The 22277-nt window shown below is 39.7% G+C and overlaps 1 protein-coding gene across 1 annotated transcript in view; it reads left to right on the top strand.

Annotated features, from left to right (window-relative positions):
- Positions 1-22277, top strand: part of SGCD (sarcoglycan delta) — a 576268-nt gene that overhangs the window by 348 nt on the left and 553643 nt on the right. The gene's annotated exons all lie outside the window — the stretch shown is intronic.

The raw sequence follows: 22277 nt of genomic DNA, 5'->3' as shown, positions 1-22277 counted from the left end.
CAACAGCATCACATAGGAAGCTATGGCATAATATTGGTTGCTGTATGCCCAATAATACTGCTGTCCTTTTAAGTATTAGTCTCGGGCATTAAAATTTGGTTCAGCTTTTGCATCCAATCACCCTGTTGTTTCCTCATGTTGGATGAGTTTGATGCATAATGTGTGGCAAATTGAGAGACTACTAAACTGATTGCAGATGCGATGTAGGCTCACAGGGAAAATACTGAAGCAAGTGTTTTTTTCCTGTGGAATAAATACCAGTACAGTTTTACCTGAGAGTTGTCCAGGATCACAGATTCTTTCATAGTGATTGGGTATCTCAAAGTTAATACTTGGTTGTTCCCACATTAACTTCCTCACTTTGCGAAACTACCGTGGATTGTTAAGTCACCAATCATTATTGCTATTCCTTTTGGGTAAGTGTATCCCTTGACAAAACTCACCAACTTAAAATATTAAAACAGTTTTTCTAGTTTTTTGTTGAGGAATTTTTGCATCTATGTTCATCAGGAATATTGGTCTGTAGTTTTCTTTCTCTGTTACGTCTCTATCTGGCTTTGGTTGTAAGAGGATGTTGGTTTCATAAAAAGAATTTGGAAGGATTTCCTCACTTTCTATTGTTTTGAAAAGCAAAAGGATTGGGATTAGTTCTTCCTGAACATGTTTCTTCCTGAAACATTTTGTAGAATTCAGCAGTGAAGCCATCTGGCACTGGACTTTCTTGGTAGGGTGGGATTTAATTACTGATTCAAACTCTGTCCTGTCTGTGGAGATTTTCACTTTTTTCATAATTCAGTTTTGGTAAATTGTATGTTTCTAGAAATCTATCCATTTCTTCTAGGCCTTCCAATTTGTTGGTGTATAGTTGCTGGTAATAGTTGGAGTGTTTTCTAGTGCAGGCAATATGGAAGACAGTATGGAGAGTGATAAGACAACTGAAAATTCATGTGGGCCAGTCTTACTGGTGTTAGGTGGTACCTCATTGATGTTTTAATTTGGATTTCCCTTATTGCCAGGGAACTTGAGCATTTTTTCATATGTTTATTTGCCATTTGGGTTTGTTCCTTTGTGAAGTGTTTGCCCATTTCCCGTGCCCATTTCTTGAGTGGCTTGTTTGTTTTGACATTTTGGTTGTTTTGTAGCTCTTTGTATATTCTGGAGATCAGCCCTCTATCACCTATGTCGTGTGCGAAGATCTTCTCCCATTCTGTGGGTTGCCTTTTTACTTTGTTGATTGTTTCTCTAGCTGTACAGAAGCTTCTTAGTTTGATGAGGTCCCAATTGTTTATTTTGGTCTCGATTTCTACTGCATTTGGAGTCTTTTTTAGGAAGTGAGGGCCTACCCCTAAGTGTTCCAGTGTGTTTCCAACATTTTCTTCCAACAGTTTGAAGGTTTCTGGATGTAGGTTTAGATCTGTTATCCATTTAGATCTGATCTTAGTGTATGGTGAGAGATGTGGATCTATTTTTTTTGTTTCTGCAGGCTATTAACCAGTTGTCCCAACAGCATTTATTGAACAGACCTTCCCATTTGCCTGGATTGTCGTTTGTCTTTTTGTCAAAGATTACTTGGCTGTATCTGTGTGGGTTTCCTTCTGGTGTTTCTATTCTGCTCCATTGATCTTCCTCTCTATCTTTGTGCCAGTACCACGCTGTTTTGAGAACCACTGCCCTATAGTATGTCCAGAGGTCCGGAACTGTGATTCCCCTGCTAACTTTCTGTTCTTCAGGATGGTTCTAGCTATCCGTGGTTTTTTGTGCTTCCAGATGAACCTTTGGATCATTGTTTCCAGTTCCATGAAGAATGTTTTGGGCAATTTGATTGGGATTGCGTTGAATGTATATATTGCTTTTGGCAGTATAGACATTTTAATGATATTGATTTTACCTATCCAGGAGCATGGGATGTTACTCCATCTTTTGAGGTCTTGTTCAATGGGCAAACACTTCACAAAGGAACAAACCCAAATGGCAAATAAATATATGAAAAAATGCTCAAGTTCCCTGGCAATAAGGGAAATCCAAATTAAAACATCAATGAAGTACCACCTAACGCCAGTAAGACTGGCCCACATGAATAAAAGCACCAACAACACTTGTTGGCGAGGTTGCGGGGAAAAGGGAACCCTACTCCACTGCTGGTGGGGCTGCAGGCTGGTACAGCCTCTATGGAAATCAGTATGGAGAACATTCAAACAATTCAAAATCAACATACCGTATGATCCAGCAATAGCACTCCTAGGAATATATCCAGAACACTTGTTTTATGAGAAACCAACATGCACTCCTATGCTCATAGCAGCACAATCAGTAATTGCAAAAACATGGAAGCAACCAAAATGCCCATCAACAGAGGATTGGATAAGAAAGCTATGGTTCATCTACTCCATGGAATACTACTCAGCTATTAAAAAAAACAAAATGCAGTTCTTTGTGGCCAAATGGGCCAAACTGGAAACCATAATGCTAAGGGAAATAAGCCAATCCCAAAAGGTTAAATACCACATGTTTGCCTTAATTTAAGATGATATGATGTTATGTATAACATGTTATGTTATGTATGTTATATGTTGTGTATAAACTAAAATTGAAATGTCAATGAGGTGGTCACAGAAGGTAGTTAAGAACTCGCATTTACTTTTACCATATTGGTTACTCATTACTATGTCAATTAATTCCATAATGATGTAAATTTCTGCTGATGGTATGTTGGAGCTTTCAATTGACTGGGATGATGCTCTGCTGGCTCTGTCTTCAGACCAGAGAGGGTATACCTAAGAAGCCGTTGGACTTGACTGGACAATAAGATGCTGGACTCTATGTTTGGTATACGCTTGCAATGGGGGAATCTCAACTGAACTTGAGCTGTGGTTATGCAACAAGGTGGAGGAATCCACCATGGTGGGAGGGTATGGGGAGGGGTGGGGAGAACCCAAGTATCTATGTAATTGTGTCACATAATACAATGTAATTACTGAAGTTAAATAATAAATATATAAAAAAAAAAAAAGACAACTGAAAATTAATCTAACATATTACCCAGCTCTCCCACTTTTGGGAACATATCCAAAGGAAGTGAAATCTGCATATGAGAAAGTACCCTTAAACTCCTATTAATAGTACCACAATCCAAAACATCCAAGACATGGAAATTACCCTATTGCTCATCAAAAGAGGAATGAATTTTAAAAGATTGTCCCTGCCATGGAATATTACTCAGCCATTAAAAAGAATGAAATTCTACCATTTACAACAAATGGTCCCAGCTGGAGACCATTATGCTCGATGAAACAAGCCAATTTCAAAAGAACAATATCAGATGTTCCCTCTGATGTAAGGCAACATTTATGCAAAATACAAGATCAACAGATATATAGGTAAATATGTATATGCATATATCCCCAGATATTAGCTATATAATAGAGACTAGCATAGCAGGAAGTAAAGATACATTGCAGTATGTGTCTCTATTTCTGAATAAAAGGAGAATTCCCAAGGAAACTGTTAAGTATACTTTGACAGTACAGTAGTATATTTTCTACCGCTGCCTATATTTACAATAACATTATATTCTTAAATAGAATGTTGGACTTGTGACTGTTGCTGAAGCACTCTACTACTATAGTAATATGGGGGAAATGATGAGAGGAGCAAAGAGGGAGGAAGGAAAGGGAGGTATGGGGGGAATCCTTTTACCTACAAAATTTTGATACCGATTGGTTAAGCATAGGTTGAATATTCCTCAAATACACAGCTATTCGATTACTTTAGCATGTGCTAATAACCTCTTAAATATTAGAACATCAAGTCTTTTAAAAAGATTTTATGGCCATTTCTAACTTGAGAAAAACATAACATATACAAATTTTTTAAATATTCAGACAATACAAAAAAGTTTGCACAATCTAGCAAAAGTTATGTTTGCTTATATCTCCCAAGGATGAGCAGCATTAGGATAGCAAATTTGTTTATATCCTTTCAGATTTTTTAAATAAATTTACCATCACCATTCTATTTAGTGTATATATATGTGTGTGTGTGTGTGTGTGTATATATATATATATATATATATCAGTAGCTGGCTAGTATTTCCATGGGAAGAAAACATTCAGAAAATATGCAGATTCCTTGGAAAGCAGACAAGTTTAAAATTTACGAAGATTACAAAATGATCCTTTAAGACCAGGTTTTAGGAATGGCTGTGTTCCTATACTCTCCAGTAGTGGGTATTATGCATTTCTGGTCCTTGCAAACCTGAAAGACAAAACTGTGCTATTTTGAATTTATTGGAATAACAGTGATTTCATATTTACACATGACTGTTGGTTTTTATTTTGTTATCGTGTCTTCATTCCCCTTTGTGTTTATTGAGGTAGCTTTCCTTGTGACGAATCTTAAGTTGTTGCAAGCTTTAACTTCATGTCTGTCTCACATGTTGCTGGGCTTACCCCCCTCCAGTTACATAATCATTTGTCTTTTCACTCTGTTTAACTGTACCTTTTACTATACCAACTTTAAATTTTAATATATCCAGATATCCTGATCTTTTTCTCTCTTAGTTCCTGGCCATATTGAAATGCAAAGAGAAGTCAGAAAAAGTCTGATTACTCACTTTTCAAGCTGAGTATCCATGCTGAGTGGATCTTTGGCAATATGGGAGCTTATCAGACTTGAGTAATTATCATTCTAGAGCTGGTATTTACCTACACCTGTTTGCAGTGCAGTCAAAACCACGATTTAATAACCCATGGTATATTTGTTCAGTCTTTCTCATTTTCTAACCATTTAAAATGAATGCTGAAGGATGAAAGACTTATTTTTTAATATACATCTTTTAAATTCAGTTCTCTTTTTTTGATTTTTCATTTTCTTCTCATTTAAAAAGACATTTTATTTTTAATGTTCTCACATATTTGAGAGGTGTGCACACCCATGTGGGTCTCCAATTAGGGGGAGGAGAGTCAAGATATGGATGAAGGTGGTTGGGATAAATATCTTGATGTTTTTTTTCTCCTGTGTCCAGAGGGAAGGAAGGGGAGAGGGCTGACATTTGATGGCACATTAGAGACCCTCACACAGGTAAGAGTGCTCCAAGGGTGTTTAGTAGTGTCTCTTAATTCTTGAATGCTTTTTTTTTTTTTTTTTTTTAAGCTTGACCCAGCTCTGCTTCCAGCTTTTTGATTGTTTCACCATTGTGCATTGTGGCAAGAAATATCTTCCAATTCTGAGATTCTTTCTTCTGCCTCCTTCATTGTATTAATGAGACTTTCCACTGAATTTTTAATTTGCTCTGTTGTGCTTTGCATTTCCAATAATTCAGCTTGATTTTGTTTCAGTGTTGCTAGTTTCTGTTTGATGGATTCCTTAAACTCCTGTATATGCTTCTTGTTGATAAGAAGCTTTATAACAAGTGTTTTGTATTCTGTACCCCCCCGCCCATTTTCTCGATGTATTCTTCTTCTGAGATTGACAAAGGCTTTTGCTCCTTTCTAGGTGAGTCTTCAGTAATATTCACTGTACCTTTGTCTTTTCCTTTGCTCGTGGTCATTGAACTTGTGGTTAGTAGATCCTTCTCCTTAGAACAGGTTTCTAAGCTGTGTCATCCACAGGTCTGAAATTCAATTTTACTTATTGTGGTTGGCACATGTTTCTTTATTTATGGTCATCTTGTGCCACTCCATCCAGCGAGTTTCAGATCTGGGCTCTTACGTTAAGCTTCCACCATGGTCTCCGTAGCCCCTGTTCCTGGCTTAGCACTCTGCCTCCTGTGATCCCATGCTGTTGTTGCACTGTTGTCTGTTCAACCTTTCTGGCACTTCCAGTTTGCACATTTCACAGGCTTAGGTAGACACCAAGTGTCCTATATAGCTAGGTTGTTGGTGGTGCTTATCTTGCTGGCAACCTGCTGGCCATTAGATCTGAAGGCACATGGACCTATTTTGAGTTGTAAGATGCCAAAGTTGATATTATTTTTGATGTGGGACCTGTGCAATGCAATGAACTCAGTGAGTTTGCTCCCAGCTCAGCGCATGCACAGCTCACTGTTGTCCTTGATGTCTCAAAGCCTTTGCTACACTGTACAAAATGGTGCCTGATGTGCTACTGCTGAAGTTCTCAATCTGCTAGCCATGAAGTCTGGGGGCTACCCAGACTTATTTTGGCTGGAACCTGTAAGATGCCATGTCATTACGATTCACTGAGCCTGAAATGAGTTCACTCCCAGTTCAGTGCATATACAGTCCTATCCCATAGCCTTTGCCTCTCTATGCACCTGATTCATCTCTACTGGGGGTTTGAGCTGTCATATACATCCTGTTCCTGCACTGCCTATTTGAGAGCTAGTCAAATCAAACAAACCAGCAGGATGGGCATTTCTCTGGGTTCACCTCCTGAGTTCCCGGTGAACTCCTCTTCCCACCTGGTTGCTGGTGGGGTTCTGGCCATTAGTGCAATTTCGATCACCACTGGCTGAATGTTGCTAAGACGTCTGGTTACTGCAACACCACCTGGTTGTTTTCACTGCTTTACTGTGTCCATCAGTCTCCAGATGCCGCTCAGCCTTCATTCTGTCCTGTCCTTTTTCCTGGAATGTGCCCTCTCTGCTTCATCCTGGTTAATGTTTCTCTGTTTAAATGTGTCTTCACCTTATTCTGCCGTCTTGATTCTGTCCCATTAATAATTATTTGGGGAAACTTGTGTTACTTTTGAAGGACTCAGTTTTTATTATTATTATTATTCTGCAATGTGGGTAATGCTTGCAGTGGCCATTTGTTAAACATCATTTTGTCATTTCTCATATTCACTTCTTTGCTGATTGTGAGATTATGACTGATGACCTTTAACTGCAGTTTGATCTGGTCTCAGGTGCAGACAGCATTTAAAAATCATAGCAAATGAAGGGAAGGGAAGTGAGTAGAACTGAGTATAACTGCCAATAATTTGGCATTTTATAAGCAAGATCTCTCCAACGGTCAATTCCCGCTGTCTGTGAATGTAGCCTAACTTCTTATTTTCATTTTATTTTTTTACATCTCAGTCTTTCGTAACTTAAAACTGATGACATCTGAATATTTCTTCAGCAGTCACTACATATTTATGACTAACAGTTAATCTATGGAAAAAGAGAGAGAGGAAAAAATCATAAAATTTTAGAGCTGAATGACTTTCAGGTTTGTGACAGCACAGGAAATTGAGACCTAGGCAAGTTATATTATTTACCCAGCATCAAATATGATAAACATCAACCACTAGGAAGTTGTAGTGAAGATAAGAGACCTTGACTGGTTTTGTTATGGCCTTCTTAAGGATGAGTTAAAGGGGCAAGGTGAGTTTATCCTCACTCCCTCTGTTTGCCCAGAGTGTGTTTCTTAACCCCTCCCCCCAGCATATGTATCTGTAACAGTTTGTCCTCTTGGAAGGTAAGAGGTCTCCAGAGGTAGGCTATTTTCTCTTATCATATCCTGTCTGTGACTGGTCTTTATAACTTGGATCTCTGATATTTCATCCTTCTAGCTGTACCCCTGTGTCTTTCATGTCTTTCCTCCTAGGGCAGCTGTTCTAAGCCAGAGTGGATTTTTGTTTCTCTAACGAGGCACTCCTCTTCCAGATCTTTTTGTTGTTGTTGTTGTTCCCAAGAGATCACCCATTCCCTGGAACTGGAAGCTGATTCTTGCTCATCTTCCCTGTAGTTTCTGTTGTTTCACGCCTCTTAGAAGAAATGACTGCAGAAGTGGAGTGCCTTGAAGCTGAAGGAAGAAGGGTCAAAGCAGAAGGAAATCTTTCAATTAAAAGCATTTTGTGGGGACATCTGCAATATCGCCCTTTCCTATTGAATGTCAGTGTCATCATCATTGCCATCATCATCATCATCAGTCATTACTCTGCTCCCTCACAACTCTCACCATCAAGCATGTGCATCTATTCAGGGCTTATTGGAAAAATGCCAGTGGCTATCTTAAGCACATTATATCATATTATTTCACAGATTCCCTACAGCATTGGTCCTATTATTTTCTCCATTATTTAAGTGAGAAAACTGACAGCTGTAAGGATCAAATAACTTGCCTAGCACAGTAATCACAACCAAGGGCTACGCTGTCCTCAGAGACATTTGGAAATGTCTGCACATTTTGATTGTCATGAACAGGAAGGTAGTCCTTGCTAAAGGTCCACAATGCACAAGACGGGTCACCATGGTGAGCGATTATCCTGCCCAAAACGTCAGTCATGCCAAGGTTGAGTAACTAGTCTCACATGGTGATTAAAGTGTAAAGGGTGTTCTGATCATGAAGAAGCATTGTTGGAAGTTTCTTAAGGTGTTTACCATATTACATACAGATCATCATGTGTTTTTTTATGAATCTGTTTAATGTATTCTAATAATAGATTTTAAAATGTTAAAACCACACTTTCATTCTTGGGATATATTCTTAGTCACACTATGATACCATTTATATGAAAATTTAAAGCACACAAACTAATACTATATATTTTATGAATATTTATATACTCTGCAAAGGCATTAAAAATGAATTATAACAGAGACACACTAAAATTTTTAGAATAATGTTTACCTCTGAGGATGAAAGGCCTAGAAATCAGTGGGTAAGGAACTTTAAGAGTTATATGTTATTTTATTTAAAAAATAGATCTGAATTGCAGTGTAAACAGTAGTTAAATAGTGTGTGTATTGTTACGCATTTTCCCAATTTTTGGATGTTTAAGATATTTGCTATTTGTAAAGATAAATGAAAAACACAAATAGAACTAGAATGATATAAACGCTGGATACTGATTAGTAGCTAAATGCCAGATCCAGGACTCATAATTGAGTATCAGTGTTTCAGAGCCCAAACCCTCACTTCCCTTTCTGTGCTGTTCTGCACAGCATTACCAAATAAGGTGATAGCAATGTGCATCTGTGGTGCCCAGTACCTCCAGGTGCTCTTGTAAGAGGCTGACAGACTCTGATTCATTTAGTCTTCCCCACAACCCCATGCAGTTTTATAACATCAACTTCCTCCTGTTAAAGCCCAAGCCACTGCAGCAGAGGGAGAGCACATGACATTCTCTTACTGCCACTTGTCCTTCCTTTTCATGTAAGTGCCCATACATTAGGGCTCACATGGACCTGAAGAAAAAGCAAGAAATAAAGCTGGTCTCTAGACATCAACTCTGATCCTGCTTTCTGTCTCACCTCATGTTTTTATCAGCCATCAAATCTTCCTAAATCCCTGCATTTCCACCATTATCCTCATCTTAGTTACCATTGTCTTCCACTTACAGTCATCTATACACACATTCCCTAGTTACAGATTTTTGACCCCTTTATCTTCTAGAGCCAAACAGAGTAATTAAAATGTATACTAGGTTTCCTGTTTGTTCTTCTCTGGGACTTCATAGGAACATAGAATAAGAAAGAATATCTTTACCATATCTAAAATCCCAGTCTATGCTTGTGTGCTGGCCCACTTGCTTGCTGGCCTTCTCTTTGCTTTGCGGTTGTGTGGCCATTATTGTTTGTTCCACTGGGTCTTTGCAGTGTGGCTTCCTTTGCAGGGAAACTGCTCAGGAGTTCCATTTCTATCCCTACCTCATGTCATTGCTGTTATTGCTCCCTGTGATCCATTTAGTGTTCAGATCAAATTTTAATTATGCAATTGTGTTAACTAACTTTCCCTTAGAATACAAACCCTGAAATTCTAGTCTCAGACCTATTTTCTGTATTGATATCCTTTGGGCATGGTATAGTACCTGGTACAGTGAGTGTTCAATAAAGATTAAAGAAGATGTCAGGATGACAGGAACTCTCTCTTTGCCCTCTGAGGTTTTAGTAAGTGAATTTACTGAAATAAGCCACTAAGAAAGAGATCGCAAGGGGAAAAGGCATACAAGTTTATTATGTTCTCAGAATGTTTCAGAAAAGTCAGTAATCAATGACCTGACAAGATTTGAAAGCTTGTATGCCCTCTTCATAGAGCAAAGGGAAGCAGGGGTTGTTAGCTAGTTGTAAGTTAGAGGGAGAGTAAATGATTTTATGGGGGATGAATGGACCTGAAGCATAGACAGTGATAACTTGGGAAACAGTTCTTCCGTATTCTGAGTGTGGTGTCAACTCCACTCTTCTTTCAGTATCTATCAATGTCTTCTGGCTGATGAGTTTCTGGGAACAGGATTCATGACCACTGAGTATCTTCTGAAGGATCTGGCCTTCCAAGGAGATGGGAGAACTTTGATAAAAGCCTCTCTTGGACTCCAGTGTAAAAGGGAGGATAAGAGAGTAGCCAGAAAAGGACAGAGAGAACATAGTTTGAAGTCTGCTTTGCTTTTAGCTCAGCATGTCTTGTCATATTTGAATTGTTTCCTGAGCCCCTATAAAGGATAAGACGAATGAATGAATTTATTTCTCTCTTTTTAAATGAAACCTAGATAAGAAACACAATTGGTCATTCCCTTTCCTTTTACCCAGTATCATTTTGCCCGGTCATGGTGTATAAATCCAAAGGACAAAGTCACCATGCAGCATGATCACCAAGAAAGGGTGGCATCATATGACTCTTAGCAGCCCAACAGTGGAGTCAAACAGACCAACAGTCTAAGATAAAGTGGAAGAGAGGGAACTGAAAATCATGGAGTTTGTTGTCATGTGAAAAGTAGCCTCATTGCAAGTGGCAGGAGGGACAATTCTCTGAGCAGAACAGAATGTGATGTGTTTTGTTGATGTATGGGATGATTGTCACTCCATTTGCCAATTTTGTAGCTCCAGAACTTTTTGTGCATTGAAGTCACACTGTGCTTGCTAAGGATGCAGATTCTAGAGTATGACTGTAAGGGCCTTGAGAATCGGAAGGTCTGGACCAGAGTCCAATACTTTTGTTATATAGTAGCTAGAACAGGTGTAAAGGAGAAAAGAGAAAAGAAAAGGCAAGGAAGTAAGGAAATCCCTAGTTTCTTACAGTCTTTGAACTAAAGGAAATACAAGTCATGATGCAAGTCTTAATGACAGCATAGCAACCATGTAACTGGATTACATTTAAGCAGGAATGATTATCACTGCTATTACACTGGTGGAATGTGTTACCTCATCTCTTGGGCCTGGTGGCTTTTGATTGTAACTCGCGTGACAAAGATTAACCTTAGCCATCACTGAATATATTGATTCCTTCTTAATTAAGCTCTAGAACAACAGAAATTGTTTGTTTTCCAACCTATAAATACAAATGTTTTATGTTATTTTTTTTACAAAATTGGACTTCAGGGGAACTATTTCTTTAAAAAGAATGTGGGAGAGTAGAAAGGTTCAGCTAAAACAAGAGTTAAGGGAGAAAATGGTGAAGCTACCAGATTTCCCTTAAAAAGATGGAATATTTACAGCAAGAAAGGCGCTACTTAAAGATTTGTTAAAAAAAATTGGTCTCTCTGATGACCTATTGGATCATAAACCTGGCCTCATGCTGATTTCATTAGCATGTACACAGGGTGCCTCCCAGGGGATTTGTATTTTCTTAGTCATGCAGTGCTTCACAGCTGGGCTGAAAATGCTGCCACATTATTTTTGAATGCAAGAAACTGGTGATTCCAGACTCTCCTAGGATTTTAAGATTCTTGCCTGAACAGATTGACACAACAACAGATGGTCCATGTTGGATCATTGCAACTACCTAGGATATTAAGGATGAAACTTCTTGAAATAACTAGTGCATTGCCCTTTGTCCATGAGTGCTTAATGTTCACACACCTTTGAGAAAGACTCTGAGCTCTGTAACAGAGTTATAACGTTCTTAGGGAACACAATTTTTGGCATACAGGGGTGCCCAATAAATGCCTGAGGTGTTCAATGAATTCACTGGGAGAATCCATGTGACTATTCCTTTGGGGTTTGTTGGACAAAGGTCTATTTCTGAAGGAAACCAGCACTAATATACAAATTAACATGCAGGGCTGTTATGGTACTGTTTGGGAATCCAGTAATCCCATTAACAAAATCCAAAGTGAATAGCAAACCAATGCTCAGTTGGGATTCAGCCCATCTTTGGAGGATCCTGTCTGGCTCATAGCCAAGATATGGGAGCAGCAGCAAGTCATATCCATGGTCTTGTGCATGGAGGTTTGGCCCAAGTGGAAGAGAGCTGGAGTCTGCACTCTTTCTCACTAAGGACCCAGTGAGCATTGAAAGAACCCCAAATCCTGCTCCGTGCAGACTTGTCAGTTTCTGAGCATGGTCCCAATCACCCTAACAGGCATGGGTCTTATCACGGTCAGGCTGTAAACTGACAGTTTTTGGAATCCATAGTAGCTTATGTCAGAAGGAGAGGACTCAGGCAGTTCCCATTCCCCTCTGGCATTTACTTCCATTTCCTTTTGCCATTCTGTCACCCTGTGTGATGGGATTTTATGTTAACTTGATTTTCAGAAGAAGCTTTTGAAGGTCCTGTGTGTTCACTCTTACTCAATCTGTTCTTCAGCGCCTACTGGCTCCTGACTCCTGCTGTGGTCCACTTCGTCCCCTTCTTCTCGCCTGTCAGCAGGCAGGGTGTGCCCTAGCTTCTCTGCAGAGGACGTTTCTCCATGTCTGACATGCGTCTGTGTTTCTCCTGATCCTCTTTCCTGTCCATCCTGGTGCCTACCACAAATCTCTCCTTACTTTCTTAATTCCTTGGGGGTTTGCATTGGATGATCAAACCTATCCTCCTTGGCAGGATTTACCATTCATTTCCCACACTGCCCCAAGGAAATCCAAACCTTTGAGAAGGCAAAGGCACGATTTTACTGCTGCTGCTTCTTTTTTAAATCCTTGTTAGTACCCAAAACAGGTCATTAATGTTAAGCTGTTGACTGGCTGAATTGGAGGAAGGAGAGAACAAGTGCAGGGCCCTTAGCCCTCTCCTTCACTGGGAGTCCACCTCAACTTCTCCAAACCCATTCAGTGTCTTCTTTGCCTTTAGTCTTGAGCTCAAGTCCACCTTACTCGCTTTCCCTCCCACATTGACATATTGGTCAGCCTTCGTTTTGTCTCCCCTATCATCTTACCCTTTACCTTCCAAGCTCCCATCACAGTGTACAGTGATTTATTTTTCATTAACTCCTAATTCCCTTCGCATTATCTAGGGCATCTGGGCAGGGCTTTTGTATTTTTTGTGTCAAATGGTGTATCTGATATAAGCTCATTTTAAATCCATATTTCAAGAAACGAATGACTTGACAATGATTCAGATAACTTCTTACATTGGTGGTTAAGCGAATCAAGCCCTGAAAAGTTCTCAGTTTCTGTTTTGGCAGTATGTTTCAGCTTTCTGTGAATGAACCCACCATAAATTCATTTAGACACTGAGAACAGTCCTTCCCAGTCCCCATAGACGTATTTATGCTATTGGGTCCAGCAGGGTTTAGTATTCACACAGACCAGATCTAAACACTGCCCCTTGCTGCCCTTAATCTAAACTGTCTGTCTTTCTAGGTTACTGCTTGACTCCAAGCCTGTCTTTTCTGTCATTTTATATGTAATTAATGCTGTTCATGATAAAAATGTCTTTGACAGGTTTCCTAACCAGTAGGGTAATTTCAGAGACCTAATTATCACACGTCTGAAATGTGGGCTTCCCTCGCAGTTCTGGCTATGATACTGTCAATAGATGACTTAGTGTGGGCTGCTCTAAGGGGGTGAGATTTTCAGAAATTATGTGATTCCTATCTGCAGAAGAGTTCAGGTGTTAGTGATTGAGGCTCTGTTCTGGAATCGAAGAAATGTGGCTGGCTGTGGTTAGCAGAATCTGGAGTTTTGTCGTTTCCCTTCTGTCTTGGGCAGATAACCCCCAGTGAAGACAGATTGTTCAGTTAGGAATCTTCTGTTGGCAGGGTCCAGTGCATGTTTTTCTTGATTCGTATTTGGCATTAGAGAGAAAAGAAAGGGGGTCTAAAAGATACAGTATTATTTGTGACTTTTAATGTTATCTAATCTTTCAATTTCACATAGAAATATATGTAGATAACAGAAATGATGATAAAGGCAAGGTCATTCTTTCATGTGCTTGGAAAATTGTTTCTAGGGCCACTTACCCCTTGGAATACCAGAAACTCAAGCTCTTTATATCCTGTATATCAGATGGTAGTATGTTTGTATATAACTTATGCCTATCATTCGCTATGCTTTATTTTGTTAACAAACTATTTATTGAAACACAAAGTTATAGAAAACGAGAAAACAAGGGAAAGGAGAGAGAGGAAGGATAAAGATTGCATCTATTAGTTCATTCAGCAAATGGCTTCACTGGCCACATCCAGGCCATACTGAAACCAGGAGTAAAGAAATCCATCCTAGTCTCTAATGTGGGTGGAGGTGGTACACACAACTTGAACCATCATCTGCTGCCTTCCCAGGTGCCATTGGAAGGTAGCTGGAGCTGAAATAAAGCAACTAGGACTTGAACTAGTACCTTTATAGAGTTTTGCTTTTGCAGCTAGTAGCTACAATTAACTGGGCTACAATGCTGGCCTCACCTATATTTTAAATTGTCCCTTGATTACTTATAATAACTAACACAAGGTACGTATGATACAAATTTTTTGTTACACTGAATTGTTTATGAAGTAAATAATTATGGAGAAAAAAGTCTATAGATATAAAAATCCTATATAAGGTTAATAGAGTCTCCTAAAGCAAAACCCAGGGCAGCGAAGATCTGACTATATTTACTCTCCCTGTGCAGTAGGCATCACTACAGTACAACTGTGTATGTCCAGTCCTCTGACTTTTCCATTTCACTGGTGAGAAAATTTGAGTCTCTGCAGTTACCCGTTTCACCAGCTGGCCCCCATCGCTTTGCCCTTGATGCTCATGGATTTTCCATGCTGTTCTCTCAGTGACGTGATCCTGCTCAGCTGCTCTCCTTGACTAGAATGAGAATTTCAGAGAGAACCCCTAGACACACAGAATGTTCTCAGGTGTCACCAGAATGGTTCTCACCACAATGGTTCTGGTGGAGACATAAAAATTGTTTTAAAAGCAGTGTCAGGTTTGTGCTGTCATTTTTGGGGCAGATTCTAGGTCAAATAATAGCGCAAGTATGATGTTACTGATTTCCAGGATTGTAGTCTCTATGTTATTCTAGTTTGAGCTAGTTTATGTAAAATTCCAGGGCTCAAGATACCTCATCTATCCAAATATTTACCTCTTTGTTGACAGCTGTTATTATCTCCATGGTGGTTGTCTGCTATTCCAGTCAAAAATGGATCCATAGATGAAAACCCTATGACCTTCCTTCTGGAATTGCTCTTGTATCATTGCCATGAATCTTATTTTTGTCTTCAGAAATGCAAGCAGGCTCTGCATGTATTTCACTTTAAATCACGGCTGATGATTGTATTTATAAAACATTTTCTATTTTGTGAAGCACATTCACATTCCTGATTTTCATTTGATCTTCTGAGTCAAGCAGGGTAAGCATTTATTAACGCGTTTACTTGGCAAATATTTATTGTGTCTGCTATTAGCATTACAATATCCTTTCTGTCTGGTAGAGGAGTAGTTGATTCTCGAAGAGGATAAATAATTTCGTGTGCCACTCTCATATATAGAACGCTGAATTTAGGGATTCTTTGTAAATACATGAGTGATCTAGCAGTTGAAGGGTAGATGCTATACTTGGCAATTAATCAACACGTGATTCCTTTCTCTTTTGAGATGGAATGGATGTTTTAATTTTCTTGATGGAAAAGTCTTAGAACAGTGCACTATGGTTCATGTAGGCAGTTGTAGCTGTTGCCTGCCCTTTTAGCCACAGCCTGCTATCCCAGCATTTTGGGTTCCTTGTAGTCCTGTATTCTCTCTTGCTTCTTGAAGGTCTTTGCTGCTCAATCTGCCCCAAATACTTCACACCTTCTTTGCTTTGCCTTCCCATATCGCAGATCTCAGCTCCAATGTCAGTGGTTCAGGATAATATTTTTTGTCACATCCATCAATCAGAACCTTTAATCGAAACTCTGCCATAGTGGATGTATTACATAATCCTGGTTTAACATTGCTGTCCCCAACAGAATGATACACACAAGAACAGATAACTATTCTTACTTATTTCTGTGAGAGTAGTTGTTAAAAATGGTACATAACTAGAGTAGTCAGGTGATCCAAAAAATAGATATTGGAGAAATGAATCAAAGGAAGACTTATAGCATCAGCATTTGGATGTTCCTGAGGCAATCTATCAAATACTATGTTACTTTTATATGACTCAGATAATGAGTTACCATAGAACTCAAGAATAAACAGATCCTTTTATCTCCCTCCCTACTTCTGAAGTCTGAGTTCGGTCATGCTCTTTGCTTTGAGGTTCATGAGGATGAAGCCAAGGTTTTAGGACATTTCTATTCTTACTTGGGGGAAGATGGACTTTCAGACCCCATTCACATGTTTGGTGGAATTTGATCCCATGTGATTTCTGGCCATTGATCAGTTTCTGCTTGCTTTCAGCTCCCAGAACATGACTCTTCAGCCCGTAACCCTAGCTTCTTTTTGTACTAGAATTCTCTTGCCTTTCTTTTCTAGCTCATCTTCTGTTTTCCTCTTATTCCCTACTCCTCTTGTTTTAAGAGCTCCTGTGACTACAATGAGCTGGTGAGCTATGCTAGGATAACCTTATCACATTGATATATGCTAGGATTTGGCTTTTGATGTCTTTACCTTAGGTCACTGTTCCATTTGTGATAAATCCCAGTGTGCATCCATTTGCACATGTCTTACCTTAAACAAAAGAGTAGTTGAATGGGATTTGTGTGGACATCTCTCCTCTTATGAAGATGCCATGGTGTTTGGCAAATGGGTTTTCTAGAAATGAAGCTAATGAAATTGGGGACTGCATGGCCTCAAACCGTTTAAAATAATGGCACTCTCACTCCATTACTTTTGAGTGGTAGCAGTTCACATTAACGCACCAGGTCCCTGAGGAGCAGGAGTGCTGATTGAATCGGCTTCAGAAAATGGACAGAGAAGAGAAGCAGACTGCATGGCGGACAGCTGCCAGCCTCAATAGACTGGGCCCTTAGAGTTTTCCCTCATTTACCTGTAAATGATTTTCCTCTTTCACAGGAATGCATCCTCTAGGGTATTAGCACAAGGTACAATGCTTTCTCTGAAAGGCAGTCTCTGGATGTGTCAGAATCCCTGCTTGTGTTCTCAACCTTCTGATGAAATTAGGAGAAACCAGAGCATGCAGGTACCCTATGGGAGAGAATTATTGAAGAAAATATACAGATAGCATTCATATGTTTTATTGATGTCTGTTTGTCTCATTATTACTTCAGTTAATTGATTTGTTCATTGATTTCATTTATATATCCTGTAAACAAGATTTGAAAATATTTCTGGTTTGTGGCATTTGTGTTTCGTTTTTCTATTCTGGAAATGGCATACTCATCTAGAATCATTTTAGGTCAGAATGACAAATAATTTAAAAATTTTTCTGTACCTGCATATTTACATGGGATGTTAACATATTAAAGGTACCACTTCTTTATCAAATTTTTGTCACTGTGGTCCAAGTCTCATTGTCCTAGTTTGGTTCCTCATTATCTTTTGGTCTATAGAAACAACCTCTGAATCGTAGTTTCTAGCAGCACGTCTCATCTCCCATTGTGCTGCCTATTAATCTTCTAAAACACAGTCCTGCTTACCTCACCTCCTGCTTACCATCTTTCAGAAGCTCTGCTTGTTGGTACAATGATTCCCTAAGCTCAGCATACCTTTGGTAAGACCCTCCCTGGTGGACCTTTAGCCTGGCCTTTTAGATTCACTGTCTGCCACTGCCAGTTCTCATCATGTGCATTCATGTTTCCTTCATCATCTGTCTACTGTCTCAAGAACTTTCCCCTAAGTTTCTGCCCAAGATGCTCCACTCTCCTTATTTTTAGCAAACTCCCATACATCATCCCATTTGCCCAATGCCAGTCTCCACAAAACAGTCTGTGAATAACATTGCCTTCTCCCACCCTATAGCCCTTTACTTAGCAACACTTAATTATGCATTCTTATTTCCTAGCATGCTGATAGTGCTAATAATAATAGTAATAACATCGGTAGTTTCTTTTTTAAAAAGATTTATTTTTTTTATTACAAAGTCAGATATACAGAAAGGAAGAAAGACAGAGAGGAAGATCTTCTGTCCGATGATTCACTCCCCAAGTGACCACAGTGGTTGGTGCTGCGCCGATCCGAAGCCGGGAACCTGGAACCTCTTCCAGGTCTCCCACACAGGTGCAGGGTCCCAAGGCTTTGGGCCGTCCTCGACTGCTTTCCTAGGCTACAAGCAGGGAGCTGGATGGGAAGCAGAGCTTCCGGGATTAGAACTGGTGACCATGTGGGATCCCGGGGAGTTCAAGGTGAGGACTTTAGCCGCTAGGCCACGCCACCGGGCCCAATATCAATAGTTTCTATGAACTGATGACTGAATGTCAGGCTATGTGGGCATCATGATTGCACCAAGTATCACTTGAGGTAGATGTATTATTCCCAAGTCACAAATCACAGATAGAGCCAGGCACGGGAGGAAGAGAAGTGATTTTTATAAATTCCACAGCTCGTCGGAAGGACATAAGTTCAGACTCTCATCTGTGTGACTCAAGTGACTGCACTATTAATCAAGAGTGTCCACATTCACTCACAGGGTATGGTAATAGGAAAATTCTCTAGTGATTTGGTTTGCTATTGAAACCATCTGTCTGTCTCTCTCTCTCTCTCTCTCTCTCTCTCTCTCTCTCTCTCTCTCTCCATGAGTTTTGGAGCCTTCACTGCTTCAAGCATGTGAAACAGTGCCTAATTCATAGGAGTGGACTCTTCCATTTGTTTAAAAAATATGCAAATGTATGCAATATACGGCATGCAATATATTACATAAATATATAATATATATTATATGTGTGTATCACATATGTATACACATATATGGTGTTAAATGTGATGTTGCGATGCTTATAGTGTGGAAGGAACATATCAAACCAAGGAATAAATCCAGGATCTCACCTGCATTCTTGTGGTGGGAGTGTTTAAATTCTTCTTTTACATATGAAATTCTGCCTGTCCTTGAAGAAGGTCATGCAGTCATGGAGAATAACATGGGTCATCCTGGAGGGACATTATGCCAAGAGAGGTGAGCCACGCAAATAAAGACATATAGTCACTTAAAGTAGAACATCTAATAAAAGGGGAACTTTTTGAAACAGGGAATCAAAGAGAAGATTGGAGAGATGTGAAAGAAGACAAAATGTCAGTGAGGAAAGAGAAATTTCAGGGAACCTTCTGGATGATATGCTGATGGGCTGATGGCAGTTAATGACAGTACATAGCAATGCATTCTTTGTTGTGATGTTATTTATTTGTATAACCCAGAGATAGAGTGACAGAGAGAAAGATATTCCATCCGCTGATTAACTCCTCAAGTGTCATAACTGCCATAGCTGAACCAGTCCAAAGCCAGGAGCCTCTTACAAGTCTCTCAAATGGGTGCAGAGTCCCAAGGCTTTTGGCCATCCTCCTCTGCTTTTCCAGGCCACATGCAGGGAGCTGGATAGGAAGTGAAGTAGTTAGGACACAAACCAGTGCCTATATGGGATCTTGGTCCTTCAAGGGGAGGATTAGCTAATTGATCTATCACTGTGGGCCCAAATGCATTTATCTTTATTCAAATATACTATTAAGTAATTAAATTGTTTGAAATTTTTATATTGCAAAATATTCATCCATGAAGTAGGAAGGACTGGATATGGAAGTGGCTTAGATATTTATCGCTTTTTTGTATATCTGTGTTACTTAGGAATAGTTGCAAGTAGCCACCTCAACAATGGAATTTGGAGACTGTAGTTATTATTGGTGCTAGATCAAGACTTTTGCAAAACTCTGTTTTCCCCACATGCCTATTTCCTCATGATTACAAGATGACTCCTGCCACTCTGGACATCACATTTATTTTTGAAACATGGAGAAAAAGAAAAATGGCGCTGGTACTAGTCACGTCTTGTCCTTTCTTGAGGGAAAAAGAAAAAGAAAAAGAAAATAACATTTTCTAGTTGTTCTCAAAAGGAATCTCACTGGACAGAATCATTCCATGTGTCACCCTGTCAGGGAGTTCTAGAAACTCCTTCTCAGTGTACATTAGGCACAGGCTGTTACGAAAGAAAAGGGAGATGTTAGTTACACGTGATCAGCTGCTACTGTCTCACAGCGTTTATATCTTCCTCTTAATTGATCACATTGCCTTTCCACATCAGTCTCTGTTATGCTTTCCTTCCCAATATTTTATTGACTAACAAGAAAAGTAAAGCCTCAAATTCATTAAAAATAATGAGTGAGATTGAATTATTTATTTATTTGAAAGACAACAGGTAAATCTCCCATCCAGGGGCTCATTTCTACAAGGTCCATGACAGCAGCAGAGAGATGGGAGGTGGGATCTTGGTCTGGACCTCCACTGTGGATTGCAGGGATCCCCGGCACTTGAGCCGTCATCACCTGCTGTCCCTGATGGTGTGCATGTATGCAAAGCTGGAGTGAGGAGAAAAGCCAGATCTCTAAACTACATACTACGAGAGGGAATGAGATTAACCAAAAGGGCATCTTAACATCTGCCAAGCATCCATTCGCCAAATTGTATTTTAACTTAATGTGATCATCATCTTTTCTGCCATGCTAGATTAGATTCATGCATCCTGTCAATCCCTGCCTATCAGTGACTGGATTGAGCATTGCCAAGTAGGCTTTGCATGTGCAGATCAGACCTTCTTGCCTTAAAGAGGTAGGGGACAAAATTCACAGGATAACCCTGACTGTGCATCTCATCCTGTCAGCCTTTGGCTGCCCGTGTATGATACAGGACTAAGATAGCCTTGCATATTTCACAGCATGAAGAACAGCAGTTTGACTTAAAGAATTCCACCAGGAGCAACTAAGCACAAGACAGATAACTTGAGAATAAAAATGACACCATGTTGGTCCCTTCCTTTTGTTCAATATCTTTTTTTCTTCCAAACCAATTACTCAGAGAACTAACACTCCCCCCCTGCCACTTCTGGACCGCAGCCTTGAAGCCCTGAAACACATTATGTCAGCTTGAAAGTGAGAGACAACAGCTGTCAGAGCCAGCATCTGATGCCTTTGACTTGGTTCCATGTAGTGAAGAAAGCATGCTTGCAAGCTGTCCGATGGAGCGCATTGGCTGTTTTCAGCGAAGGGGTCTGAGCAGATCGGAGGCGTGTTGTTCTCGCCCAGGCTGCTTTTCACAGAGACATAGCTATTTTACTAGTGAGGATTCAGAAGCATGTTTAATGTCAGCAACAGTCCTGAGACAAGGCAGTGGTTGAATTTCTCAATATGATACAACAATTTAAAAAGACAGCAATGGTCTTAAAAAATGTAATGGTCTATCAGCCTTTGTTTATTCTTCCTCCATCTGTTTTACATATGGAAGACACCTGCCTAATCCTATATGAGGTGGTAGGCAATGGTGATGCGTCAGGGGTTGTGTCGGGTTTTCACATGATTCAGGTTCTAAAACAAGACTGTATACTGCAACAAATGCATGCGTTGTCATTTAGTTTATGTATTTGCCTTCTTGTTTTCTTACCCACGTGTAATTGAATGTTTTCATCTTTCAAGATCCACAGACTTTCCCAGTTTCTCTTTTGTGCTTATAATATACCTCTTTCAAAAATTGTCAGTATTTACTGGATATGTCCTATACCCAATACTCCTTATAATTTTATCACTTAATTCTGGAAGCATCCTTTTGTGAAAATTAGTTTTCTATCTGTGTTCAGGTCCGCGAAGTAAAACAATGCTGATGAATGGTTTGCTGAAGGAATTGGAGGAGCCGGGTTTCAACCCTAGGTTGTGGTGACTATCATGTGTGCTCTTAATGATCGATTCTGCTGTACTCTTTCCTCCAAACCAGCAGTGTGGAAAACCGAGCATATCTTAGAGTTGCCTAAAGTGCCGCATGATCCAACTGCAGGGTTTGTGACTATCATTTGGAGTAGGGCTCACAAATCTGCACTTTAACACATTTCCAGATGACTGGTTGTCCTGCTGGTGCTGATGTTCTAAGACGACCTTGGAATCAGTGACATATCCTCTTCATTTAAATGTTGGCTTTCAAAGGGTAAAATGTAACCTGAGTGTCAAGCATGATTCTGCTTAGAGCACTGGCCGAGCCACACAGCAGTCATTCCATGGATATATGTAATACCTGCAGGTGAATAAAACACAAGAAAAATGCCATGCCACTTCATAGTTGCAT

The sequence above is a fragment of the Ochotona princeps genome, chromosome 19 (genome assembly GCF_030435755.1).
Source record: "Ochotona princeps isolate mOchPri1 chromosome 19, mOchPri1.hap1, whole genome shotgun sequence".
Classification (NCBI taxonomy): Eukaryota; Metazoa; Chordata; class Mammalia; order Lagomorpha; family Ochotonidae; genus Ochotona; species Ochotona princeps.
The sequence above is the reverse complement of the archived record's forward strand: the minus strand, read 5'-3'. Positions and strand labels throughout refer to the sequence as shown.